We start from the raw sequence: 13,058 nt of genomic DNA, 5'->3' as shown, positions 1-13,058 counted from the left end.
TATGACTGAGGTTTGATGGTGGTACCCTATGGCCTGGCAACATGACTGAGGTTTCATTCTGGATTCCTGTGGCCTGGGAACATGACTGAGGCGTGATTCTGGAAACCTGTGGCCTGGCAACATGACATCTGCTTACATTGTCCAATAATGTGCCCTGGGAAACTGACTGAGGCTTGGTTCTGGAATCCTGTGGACTGAGAACATGACTGAGGTTTTATTCTGGAAACCTGTAGCCTGGGAACATAACTGAGGATTGATTCTGGAACCCTGGGGCCTGGAAACAAGACATCAGTGGATTCTGGAACCGTGTGGCCTGGGAAAATGAGAACGGTTTGATTCTGGAACCCTGTGGCCTGGGAATATGTCTGAGGTTTGATGGTGGAATCCTGTGGCCTGGCAACATGACTGAGGTGTGTTTCTGGAATCCTTTTGCCTGGGAACATGACTGAGGTTTGATTCTGCACACCTTTGTCCTGGGAACATGACTGAGGTTTCATAGTGGAACCCTGTGGCCTGCGGACATGACTGAGTTTGATTCTGGACACATGTGTCCTGGGAATATGACTGAGGTTTGATTGTGGAAATCTGTGGCCTCGGAACTTGACTGAGGTTTGATGGCAGAAACCTGTGGACTGGCAACATGACGGAGGTTTGATTGTGGAACCCTGTGCCCTGGAAACATGACTGAGGCCTGGTACTGGAAACCCATGGCCTGGGAACTTGACATTGGTTGATTCTGGAACCCTGTGTCCTGTGAACATGATTGAGGTTTCATGGAGGAACCCTGTGGCCTGGGAACATGACTGAGGTTTGATGGAGGAAACCTGTGGCCTGGGAACATGACTGAGGTTTGATGGTGGTACCCTGTGGCCTGGCAACATGACTGAGGCTTGATTCTGGAACCCTGTGGCCTGGAACTTGACTCTGATTTGATAGCAGAAACCTGTGGACTGGCAACATGACTGCGGTTTCATGGTGGAACCCTGTGCACTGGGAACATGACTGAGGCCTGATACTGGAACCCCGTGGCCTGGGAACATGACATTGGTTTGATTCTGGAACCCTGTTTCCTGGGAACGTGACTGAGGTTTGATGGTTGAACCCTGTGGCCTGGCAACATGACAGAGGTTTGATTGTGGAACCCTCAGGCTTGGGAACATGACTGAGGCTTGATGGTGGAACCCTGTGGCCTGGCAACAGTACTGAGGTTTGATTGTGGAAACCTCTGGCCTGGGAATATGTCTAAGGTTTAATTCTGGAAGCCTGTAGCCTGGGAATATGAGTGAGACTTGATTCAGGAACCCTGTGTCCTGGGAACATGACTGACGTTTGATTCTGGAACCATGGGGCCTGGGAATATGACTGATGTTTAATTCTGGCAACCATTGGCCTGGGAACATGACTGATGTTAGATTGTGGAATTCTTTGGCCTGCGTACATGACATCGGTTTGGATTCTGGTACCCTGTTGCCTGGGAACATGAAATTAGTTTGATTCTGGAAACCTGTGGTCTGCGAATATGACTGAGGTTTGATGGTGGTACCCTACGGCCTGGCAACATGACTGAGGTTTGATTCTGGTTTCCTGTGGCCTGGGAACATGACTGAGGCGTGATTCTGGAAACCTGTGACCTGGGAACATGAAATCTGTTTAGATTGTGGAATACTGTGCCCTGGCAACCTGACTGAGGTTTGGTTCTGGAACCCTTTGGCCTGGGAACATAACTGAGGATTGATTCTGGAACCCTGGGGCCTGGAAACATGACTGAGGTTTGATTGTGGAACCCTCTGGCCTGTGAACATGACAGTGGATGATTCTGAAACCCTGTGGCCTGGGAACATGACTGAGGTTTGGTTCTGGAACCCTGTTCCCTGGGAACATGACTGAGGTTTGATTCTGGACACCTGTGTCCTGTGAACATGACTGAGATTTGATTGTGGAACCCTGTGCCCTGGAAACATGACTGTGGCCTGGTACTGGAAACCCATGGTCTGGGAAGTTGACATTGGTTTGATTCTGGAACCCTGTGTCCTGGGAACATGTTTGAGGTTTGATTCTGGAAACCATTGGTCTGGGAATATGACTGATGTTAGATTGTGGAACCTGTGGCCTGGGAACATGACTGAGGTTTGATGGAGGAACCCTGTGGCCTGGGAACATGACTGAGGTTTCATGGAGGAACCCTGTGGCCTGGGAACTTGACTCTGATTTCATCGCAGAAACCTGTGGACTGGCAACAGGACTGAGGTTTGATGGTGGAACCCTGTGCACTGGGAACATGACTGAGGCCTGATACTGGAACCCCGTGGCCTGGGAACATGACATTGGTTTGATTCTAGAACCCTGTTTCCTGGGAATATGACTGAGGTTTGATGGTTGAACCCTGTGGCTTGGCAACTTGACAGAGGTTTGACTGTGGAACCCTCAGGCTTGGGAACATGACTGAGGATTGATGGTAGAACGCTGTGGCCTGGCAACAGGACTGAGGTTTGATGGTGGGACCGAGTGGCCTGGGAACATGACATCGTTTTTGATTCTGATACCCTGTTCCCTGGGAAAATCAAATCGGTTTGATTCTGGAAACCTGTGTCCTGGGAACATGACTGAGGTTTGAATGTGGAACCCTGTGGCGGGGGAACATGAGTGAGGTTTCATTCTGGAACCATGGGTCCTGGGAATATGACTGAGGTTTGATTCTGGATACCTGTGGCCTGGGACAATGACTGAGGTTTCGTTGTGGAAATATGTGGCCTGGGATCATGAGTGAGGTTTGATGGTGGAACATTCTGGCCTGGCAAAATGACTGAGGCTTGATTCTGGAACCCTGTGGCCTGGGAACTTGACTGAGGTTTGATGGCAGAAACCTGTGGACTGGCAACATGACGGAGGTTTGATTGTGGAACCCTGTGCCCTGGAAACATGACTGTGGCCTGGTACTGGAAACCCATGGTCTGGGAACTTGACATTGGTTGATTCTGGAACCCTGTGTCCTGGGAACATGATTGAGGTTTGATGGAGGAACCCTGTGGCCTGGGAACATGACTGAGGTTTGATGGAGGAAACCTGTGGCCTGGGAACATGACTGAGGTTTGATGGTGGTACCTTGTGGCCTGGCAACATGACTGAGGCTTGATTCTGGAACCCTGTTGCCTGGAATTGACTCTGATTTGATCGCAGAAAACTGTGGACTGGCAACATGACTGCGGTTTCATGGTAGAACCCTGTGCACTGGGAACATGACTGAGGCCTGATACCGGAACCCCGTGGCCTGGGAACATGACATTGGTTTGATTCTGGAACCCTGTTTCCTGGGAACGTGACTGAGGTTTGATGGTTGAACCCTGTGGCCTGGCAACATGACAGAGGTTTGATTGAGGAACCCTCAGGCTAGGGAACATGACTGAGGCTTGATGGTGGAACCCTGTGGCCTGGCAACAGGACTGAGGTTTCATGGTGGAATCCTGTGGCCTGGAAAGATGACTTAGGTTTGATTGTGGAAAACTCTGGCCTGGGAACATGACTGAGGCTTGATGGTGGAACCGTGGCCTGGCAACAGTACTGAGGTTTGATTGTGGAAACCTCTGGCCTGGGAACATGACAGTGGATGATTCTGAAACCCTGTGGACTGGGAACATGACTGAGGTTTGGTTCTGGAACCCTGTTCCCTGGGAACATGACTGAGGTTTGATTCTGGACACCTGTGTCCTGTGAACATGACTGAGATTTGATTGTGGAACCCTGTGCCCTGGAAATATGACTGTGGCCTGGTACTGGAAACCCATGGCCTGGGAACTTGACATTGGTTTGATTCTGGAAACTTGTGTCCTGGGAACATCATTGAGGTTTGATTCTGGAAACCATTGGTCTGGGAACATGACTGATGTTAGATTGTGGAATCCTGTGGCCTGGGAACATGACATCGGTTTGGATTCTGGTAGCCTGTTGCCTGGGAACATGAAATCGGTTTGATTCTGGAAACCTGTGTCCTGGGAACATGACTGAGGTTTGAATGTGGAACCCTGTGGCGGGGGAACATGAGTGAGGTTTGTTTCTGGAACCATGGGTCCTGGGAATATGACTGAGGTTTGATTCTGGATACCTGTGGCCTGGGAAAATGACTGAGGTTTCAGTGTGGAAATATGTGGCCTGGGATCATGAGTGAGGTTTGATGGTGGAACACTCTGGCCTGGCAAAATGACTGAGGCTTGATTCTGGAACCCTGTGGCCTGGGAACTTGACTGAGGTTTGGTGGCAGAAACCTGTGGAGTGGAAACATGACTGTGGTTTGATTGTGGAACCCTGTGCCCTGGAAACATGACTGAGTCCTGGTACAGGAAACCCATGGCCTGAGAACTTGACACTGGTTTGATTCTGGAACCCTGTGTCCTGGGAATATGATTGAGGTTTGATTTTGGAAACAATTGGTCTGGGAACATGACTGATGTTAGATTGTGGAATCCTGTGGCCTGGGAACATGACTGAGGTTTGATGGAGGAACCCTGTGGCCTGGGATTATGACTGAAGTTTGATGGTGGTACCCTGTGGCCTGGCAACATGACTGAGGTTTGATGGTGGAACCCTGTGCACTGGGAACATGACTGAGGCCTGATACTGGAACCCCATGGCCTGGGAACATGACATTGGTTTGACTCTGGAAACCTGTTTCCTGGGAACATGACTGAGGTTTGATAGTTGAACCCTGTGTCCTGGCAACATGACAGAGGTTTGATTGTGGAACCCTCAGGATTTGGAACATGACTGAGGTTTGATGGTGGAAACCTGTGGCCTGGCAACAGGACTGAAGTTTGATGCTGGAATCCTGTGGCCTGGCAAGATGACACAGGTTTGATTGTGGAACACTCTGGCCTGGGAACATGACTGAGGCTTGATGGTGGAATCATGGCCTGGCAACAGTACTGAGGTTTGATTGTGGAACCCTCTGGCCTGGGAATATGACTGAGGTTTAATTGTGGAACCCTGTTTCCTGGGAATATGAGTGAGGCTTGATTCTGGAACCCAGTGGCCTGGGAACATGACTAGGGATTTATTTTTGAATGCTATGTCCAGGGAACATGACTGAGGTTTTATTCTGGAACCCTGTGTCCTGAGAACATGTCTGAGGTTTGATTCTGGAAACCATTGGCCTGGGAACATGACTGACGTTAGATTGTGGAATCCTGTGGCCTGGGAACATGACATCGGTTTGGATTCTGGTACCCTGTTGCCTGGGAACATGAAATCGGGGTGATTCTGGAAACCTGTGGTCTGGGAATATGACTGAGGTTTGATGGTGGTACCCTATGGCCTGGCAACATGACTGAGGTTTCATTCTGGATTCCTGTGGCCTGGGAACATGACTGAGGCGTGATTCTGGAAACCTGTGGCCTGGCAACATGACATCTGCTTACATTGTCCAATAATGTGCCCTGGGAAACTGACTGAGGCTTGGTTCTGGAATCCTGTGGACTGAGAACATGACTGAGGTTTTATTCTGGAAACCTGTAGCCTGGGAACATAACTGAGGATTGATTCTGGAACCCTGGGGCCTGGAAACATGACATCAGTGGATTCTGGAACCGTGTGGCCTGGGAAAATGAGAACGGTTTGATTCTGGAACCCTGTGGCCTGGGAATATGTCTGAGGTTTGATGGTGGAATCCTGTGGCCTGGCAACATGACTGAGGTGTGTTTCTGGAATCCTTTTGCCTGGGAACATGACTGAGGTTTGATTCTGCACACCTTTGTCCTGGGAACATGACTGAGGTTTCATAGTGGAACCCTGTGGCCTGCGGACATGACTGAGTTTGATTCTGGACACATGTGTCCTGGGAATATGACTGAGGTTTGATTGTGGAAATCTGTGGCCTCGGAACTTGACTGAGGTTTGATGGCAGAAACCTGTGGACTGGCAACATGACGGAGGTTTGATTGTGGAACCCTGTGCCCTGGAAACATGACTGAGGCCTGGTACTGGAAACCCATGGCCTGGGAACTTGACATTGGTTGATTCTGGAACCCTGTGTCCTGTGAACATGATTGAGGTTTGATGGAGGAACCCTGTGGCCTGGGAACATGACTGAGGTTTGATGGAGGAAACCTGTGGCCTGGGAACATGACTGAGGTTTGATGGTGGTACCCTGTGGCCTGGCAACATGACTGAGGCTTGATTCTGGAACCCTGTGGCCTGGAACTTGACTCTGATTTGATAGCAGAAACCTGTGGACTGGCAACATGACTGCGGTTTCATGGTGGAACCCTGTGCACTGGGAACATGACTGAGGCCTGATACTGGAACCCCGTGGCCTGGGAACATGACATTGGTTTGATTCTGGAACCCTGTTTCCTGGGAACGTGACTGAGGTTTGATGGTTGAACCCTGTGGCCTGGCAACATGACAGAGGTTTGATTGTGGAACCCTCAGGCTTGGGAACATGACTGAGGCTTGATGGTGGAACCCTGTGGCCTGGCAACAGTACTGAGGTTTGATTGTGGAAACCTCTGGCCTGGGAATATGTCTAAGGTTTAATTCTGGAAGCCTGTAGCCTGGGAATATGAGTGAGACTTGATTCAGGAACCCTGTGTCCTGGGAACATGACTGACGTTTGATTCTGGAACCATGGGGCCTGGGAATATGACTGATGTTTAATTCTGGCAACCATTGGCCTGGGAACATGACTGATGTTAGATTGTGGAATTCTTTGGCCTGCGTACATGACATCGGTTTGGATTCTGGTACCCTGTTGCCTGGGAACATGAAATTAGTTTGATTCTGGAAACCTGTGGTCTGCTAATATGACTGAGGTTTGATGGTGGTACCCTACGGCCTGGCAACATGACTGAGGTTTGATTCTGGTTTCCTGTGGCCTGGGAACATGACTGAGGCGTGATTCTGGAAACCTGTGACCTGGGAACATGAAATCTGTTTAGATTGTGGAATACTGTGCCCTGGCAACCTGACTGAGGTTTGGTTCTGGAACCCTTTGGCCTGGGAACATAACTGAGGATTGATTCTGGAACCCTGGGGCCTGGAAACATGACTGAGGTTTGATTGTGGAACCCTCTGGCCTGTGAACATGACAGTGGATGATTCTGAAACCCTGTGGCCTGGGAACATGACTGAGGTTTGGTTCTGGAACCCTGTTCCCTGGGAACATGACTGAGGTTTGATTCTGGACACCTGTGTCCTGTGAACATGACTGAGATTTGATTGTGGAACCCTGTGCCCTGGAAACATGACTGTGGCCTGGTACTGGAAACCCATGGTCTGGGAAGTTGACATTGGTTTGATTCTGGAACCCTGTGTCCTGGGAACATGTTTGAGGTTTGATTCTGGAAACCATTGGTCTGGGAATATGACTGATGTTAGATTGTGGAACCTGTGGCCTGGGAACATGACTGAGGTTTGATGGAGGAACCCTGTGGCCTGGGAACATGACTGAGGTTTCATGGAGGAACCCTGTGGCCTGGGAACTTGACTCTGATTTCATCGCAGAAACCTGTGGACTGGCAACAGGACTGAGGTTTGATGGTGGAACCCTGTGCACTGGGAACATGACTGAGGCCTGATACTGGAACCCCGTGGCCTGGGAACATGACATTGGTTTGATTCTAGAACCCTGTTTCCTGGGAATATGACTGAGGTTTGATGGTTGAACCCTGTGGCTTGGCAACTTGACAGAGGTTTGACTGTGGAACCCTCAGGCTTGGGAACATGACTGAGGATTGATGGTAGAACGCTGTGGCCTGGCAACAGGACTGAGGTTTGATGGTGGGACCGAGTGGCCTGGGAACATGACATCGTTTTTGATTCTGATACCCTGTTCCCTGGGAAAATCAAATCGGTTTGATTCTGGAAACCTGTGTCCTGGGAACATGACTGAGGTTTGAATGTGGAACCCTGTGGCGGGGGAACATGAGTGAGGTTTCATTCTGGAACCATGGGTCCTGGGAATATGACTGAGGTTTGATTCTGGATACCTGTGGCCTGGGACAATGACTGAGGTTTCGTTGTGGAAATATGTGGCCTGGGATCATGAGTGAGGTTTGATGGTGGAACATTCTGGCCTGGCAAAATGACTGAGGCTTGATTCTGGAACCCTGTGGCCTGGGAACTTGACTGAGGTTTGATGGCAGAAACCTGTGGACTGGCAACATGACGGAGGTTTGATTGTGGAACCCTGTGCCCTGGAAACATGACTGTGGCCTGGTACTGGAAACCCATGGTCTGGGAACTTGACATTGGTTGATTCTGGAACCCTGTGTCCTGGGAACATGATTGAGGTTTGATGGAGGAACCCTGTGGCCTGGGAACATGACTGAGGTTTGATGGAGGAAACCTGTGGCCTGGGAACATGACTGAGGTTTGATGGTGGTACCTTGTGGCCTGGCAACATGACTGAGGCTTGATTCTGGAACCCTGTTGCCTGGAATTGACTCTGATTTGATCGCAGAAAACTGTGGACTGGCAACATGACTGCGGTTTCATGGTAGAACCCTGTGCACTGGGAACATGACTGAGGCCTGATACCGGAACCCCGTGGCCTGGGAACATGACATTGGTTTGATTCTGGAACCCTGTTTCCTGGGAACGTGACTGAGGTTTGATGGTTGAACCCTGTGGCCTGGCAACATGACAGAGGTTTGATTGAGGAACCCTCAGGCTAGGGAACATGACTGAGGCTTGATGGTGGAACCCTGTGGCCTGGCAACAGGACTGAGGTTTCATGGTGGAATCCTGTGGCCTGGAAAGATGACTTAGGTTTGATTGTGGAAAACTCTGGCCTGGGAACATGACTGAGGCTTGATGGTGGAACCGTGGCCTGGCAACAGTACTGAGGTTTGATTGTGGAAACCTCTGGCCTGGGAACATGACAGTGGATGATTCTGAAACCCTGTGGACTGGGAACATGACTGAGGTTTGGTTCTGGAACCCTGTTCCCTGGGAACATGACTGAGGTTTGATTCTGGACACCTGTGTCCTGTGAACATGACTGAGATTTGATTGTGGAACCCTGTGCCCTGGAAATATGACTGTGGCCTGGTACTGGAAACCCATGGCCTGGGAACTTGACATTGGTTTGATTCTGGAAACTTGTGTCCTGGGAACATCATTGAGGTTTGATTCTGGAAACCATTGGTCTGGGAACATGACTGATGTTAGATTGTGGAATCCTGTGGCCTGGGAACATGACATCGGTTTGGATTCTGGTAGCCTGTTGCCTGGGAACATGAAATCGGTTTGATTCTGGAAACCTGTGTCCTGGGAACATGACTGAGGTTTGAATGTGGAACCCTGTGGCGGGGGAACATGAGTGAGGTTTGTTTCTGGAACCATGGGTCCTGGGAATATGACTGAGGTTTGATTCTGGATACCTGTGGCCTGGGAAAATGACTGAGGTTTCAGTGTGGAAATATGTGGCCTGGGATCATGAGTGAGGTTTGATGGTGGAACACTCTGGCCTGGCAAAATGACTGAGGCTTGATTCTGGAACCCTGTGGCCTGGGAACTTGACTGAGGTTTGGTGGCAGAAACCTGTGGAGTGGAAACATGACTGTGGTTTGATTGTGGAACCCTGTGCCCTGGAAACATGACTGAGTCCTGGTACAGGAAACCCATGGCCTGAGAACTTGACACTGGTTTGATTCTGGAACCCTGTGTCCTGGGAATATGATTGAGGTTTGATTTTGGAAACAATTGGTCTGGGAACATGACTGATGTTAGATTGTGGAATCCTGTGGCCTGGGAACATGACTGAGGTTTGATGGAGGAACCCTGTGGCCTGGGATTATGACTGAAGTTTGATGGTGGTACCCTGTGGCCTGGCAACATGACTGAGGTTTGATGGTGGAACCCTGTGCACTGGGAACATGACTGAGGCCTGATACTGGAACCCCATGGCCTGGGAACATGACATTGGTTTGACTCTGGAAACCTGTTTCCTGGGAACATGACTGAGGTTTGATAGTTGAACCCTGTGTCCTGGCAACATGACAGAGGTTTGATTGTGGAACCCTCAGGATTTGGAACATGACTGAGGTTTGATGGTGGAAACCTGTGGCCTGGCAACAGGACTGAAGTTTGATGCTGGAATCCTGTGGCCTGGCAAGATGACACAGGTTTGATTGTGGAACACTCTGGCCTGGGAACATGACTGAGGCTTGATGGTGGAATCATGGCCTGGCAACAGTACTGAGGTTTGATTGTGGAACCCTCTGGCCTGGGAATATGACTGAGGTTTAATTGTGGAACCCTGTTTCCTGGGAATATGAGTGAGGCTTGATTCTGGAACCCAGTGGCCTGGGAACATGACTAGGGATTTATTTTTGAATGCTATGTCCAGGGAACATGACTGAGGTTTTATTCTGGAACCCTGTGTCCTGAGAACATGTCTGAGGTTTGATTCTGGAAACCATTGGCCTGGGAACATGACTGACGTTAGATTGTGGAATCCTGTGGCCTGGGAACATGACATCGGTTTGGATTCTGGTACCCTGTTGCCTGGGAACATGAAATCGGGGTGATTCTGGAAACCTGTGGTCTGGGAATATGACTGAGGTTTGATGGTGGTACCCTATGGCCTGGCAACATGACTGAGGTTTCATTCTGGATTCCTGTGGCCTGGGAACATGACTGAGGCGTGATTCTGGAAACCTGTGGCCTGGCAACATGACATCTGCTTACATTGTCCAATAATGTGCCCTGGGAAACTGACTGAGGCTTGGTTCTGGAATCCTGTGGACTGAGAACATGACTGAGGTTTTATTCTGGAAACCTGTAGCCTGGGAACATAACTGAGGATTGATTCTGGAACCCTGGGGCCTGGAAACATGACATCAGTGGATTCTGGAACCGTGTGGCCTGGGAAAATGAGAACGGTTTGATTCTGGAACCCTGTGGCCTGGGAATATGTCTGAGGTTTGATGGTGGAATCCTGTGGCCTGGCAACATGACTGAGGTGTGTTTCTGGAATCCTTTTGCCTGGGAACATGACTGAGGTTTGATTCTGCACACCTTTGTCCTGGGAACATGACTGAGGTTTCATAGTGGAACCCTGTGGCCTGCGGACATGACTGAGTTTGATTCTGGACACATGTGTCCTGGGAATATGACTGAGGTTTGATTGTGGAAATCTGTGGCCTCGGAACTTGACTGAGGTTTGATGGCAGAAACCTGTGGACTGGCAACATGACGGAGGTTTGATTGTGGAACCCTGTGCCCTGGAAACATGACTGAGGCCTGGTACTGGAAACCCATGGCCTGGGAACTTGACATTGGTTGATTCTGGAACCCTGTGTCCTGTGAACATGATTGAGGTTTGATGGAGGAACCCTGTGGCCTGGGAACATGACTGAGGTTTGATGGAGGAAACCTGTGGCCTGGGAACATGACTGAGGTTTGATGGTGGTACCCTGTGGCCTGGCAACATGACTGAGGCTTGATTCTGGAACCCTGTGGCCTGGAACTTGACTCTGATTTGATAGCAGAAACCTGTGGACTGGCAACATGACTGCGGTTTCATGGTGGAACCCTGTGCACTGGGAACATGACTGAGGCCTGATACTGGAACTCCGTGGCCTGGGAACATGACATTGGTTTGATTCTGGAACCCTGTTTCCTGGGAACGTGACTGAGGTTTGATGGTTGAACCCTGTGGCCTGGCAACATGACAGAGGTTTGATTGTGGAACCCTCAGGCTTGGGAACATGACTGAGGCTTGATGGTGGAACCCTGTGGCCTGGCAACAGTACTGAGGTTTGATTGTGGAAACCTCTGGCCTGGGAATATGTCTAAGGTTTAATTCTGGAAGCCTGTAGCCTGGGAATATGAGTGAGACTTGATTCAGGAACCCTGTGTCCTGGGAACATGACTGACGTTTGATTCTGGAACCATGGGGCCTGGGAATATGACTGATGTTTAATTCTGGCAACCATTGGCCTGGGAACATGACTGATGTTAGATTGTGGAATTCTTTGGCCTGCGTACATGACATCGGTTTGGATTCTGGTACCCTGTTGCCTGGGAACATGAAATTAGTTTGATTCTGGAAACCTGTGGTCTGCGAATATGACTGAGGTTTGATGGTGGTACCCTACGGCCTGGCAACATGACTGAGGTTTGATTCTGGTTTCCTGTGGCCTGGGAACATGACTGAGGCGTGATTCTGGAAACCTGTGACCTGGGAACATGAAATCTGTTTAGATTGTGGAATACTGTGCCCTGGCAACCTGACTGAGGTTTGGTTCTGGAACCCTTTGGCCTGGGAACATAACTGAGGATTGATTCTGGAACCCTGGGGCCTGGAAACATGACTGAGGTTTGATTGTGGAACCCTCTGGCCTGGGAACATGACAGTGGATGATTCTGAAACCCTGTGGCCTGGGAACATGACTGAGGTTTGGTTCTGGAACCCTGTTCCCTGGGAACATGACTGAGGTTTGATTCTGGACACCTGTGTCCTGTGAACATGACTGAGATTTGATTGTGGAACCCTGTGCCCTGGAAACATGACTGTGGCCTGGTACTGGAAACCCATGGTCTGGGAAGTTGACATTGGTTTGATTCTGGAACCCTGTGTCCTGGGAACATGTTTGAGGTTTGATTCTGGAAACCATTGGTCTGGGAATATGACTGATGTTAGATTGTGGAACCTGTGGCCTGGGAACATGACTGAGGTTTGATGGAGGAACCCTGTGGCCTGGGAACATGACTGAGGTTTCATGGAGGAACCCTGTGGCCTGGGAACTTGACTCTGATTTCATCGCAGAAACCTGTGGACTGGCAACAGGACTGAGGTTTGATGGTGGAACCCTGTGCACTGGGAACATGACTGAGGCCTGATACTGGAACCCCGTGGCCTGGGAACATGACATTGGTTTGATTCTAGAACCCTGTTTCCTGGGAATATGACTGAGGTTTGATGGTTGAACCCTGTGGCCTGGCAACTTGACAGAGGTTTGACTGTGGAACCCTCAGGCTTGGGAACATGACTGAGGATTGATGGTAGAACGCTGTGGCCTGGCAACAGGACTGAGGTTTGATGGTGGGACCGAGTGGCCTGG

This window comes from Eschrichtius robustus, chromosome 20, assembly GCF_028021215.1.
Source record: "Eschrichtius robustus isolate mEscRob2 chromosome 20, mEscRob2.pri, whole genome shotgun sequence".
Classification (NCBI taxonomy): domain Eukaryota; kingdom Metazoa; phylum Chordata; class Mammalia; order Artiodactyla; family Eschrichtiidae; genus Eschrichtius; species Eschrichtius robustus.
The sequence above is the reverse complement of the archived record's forward strand: the minus strand, read 5'-3'. Positions refer to the sequence as shown.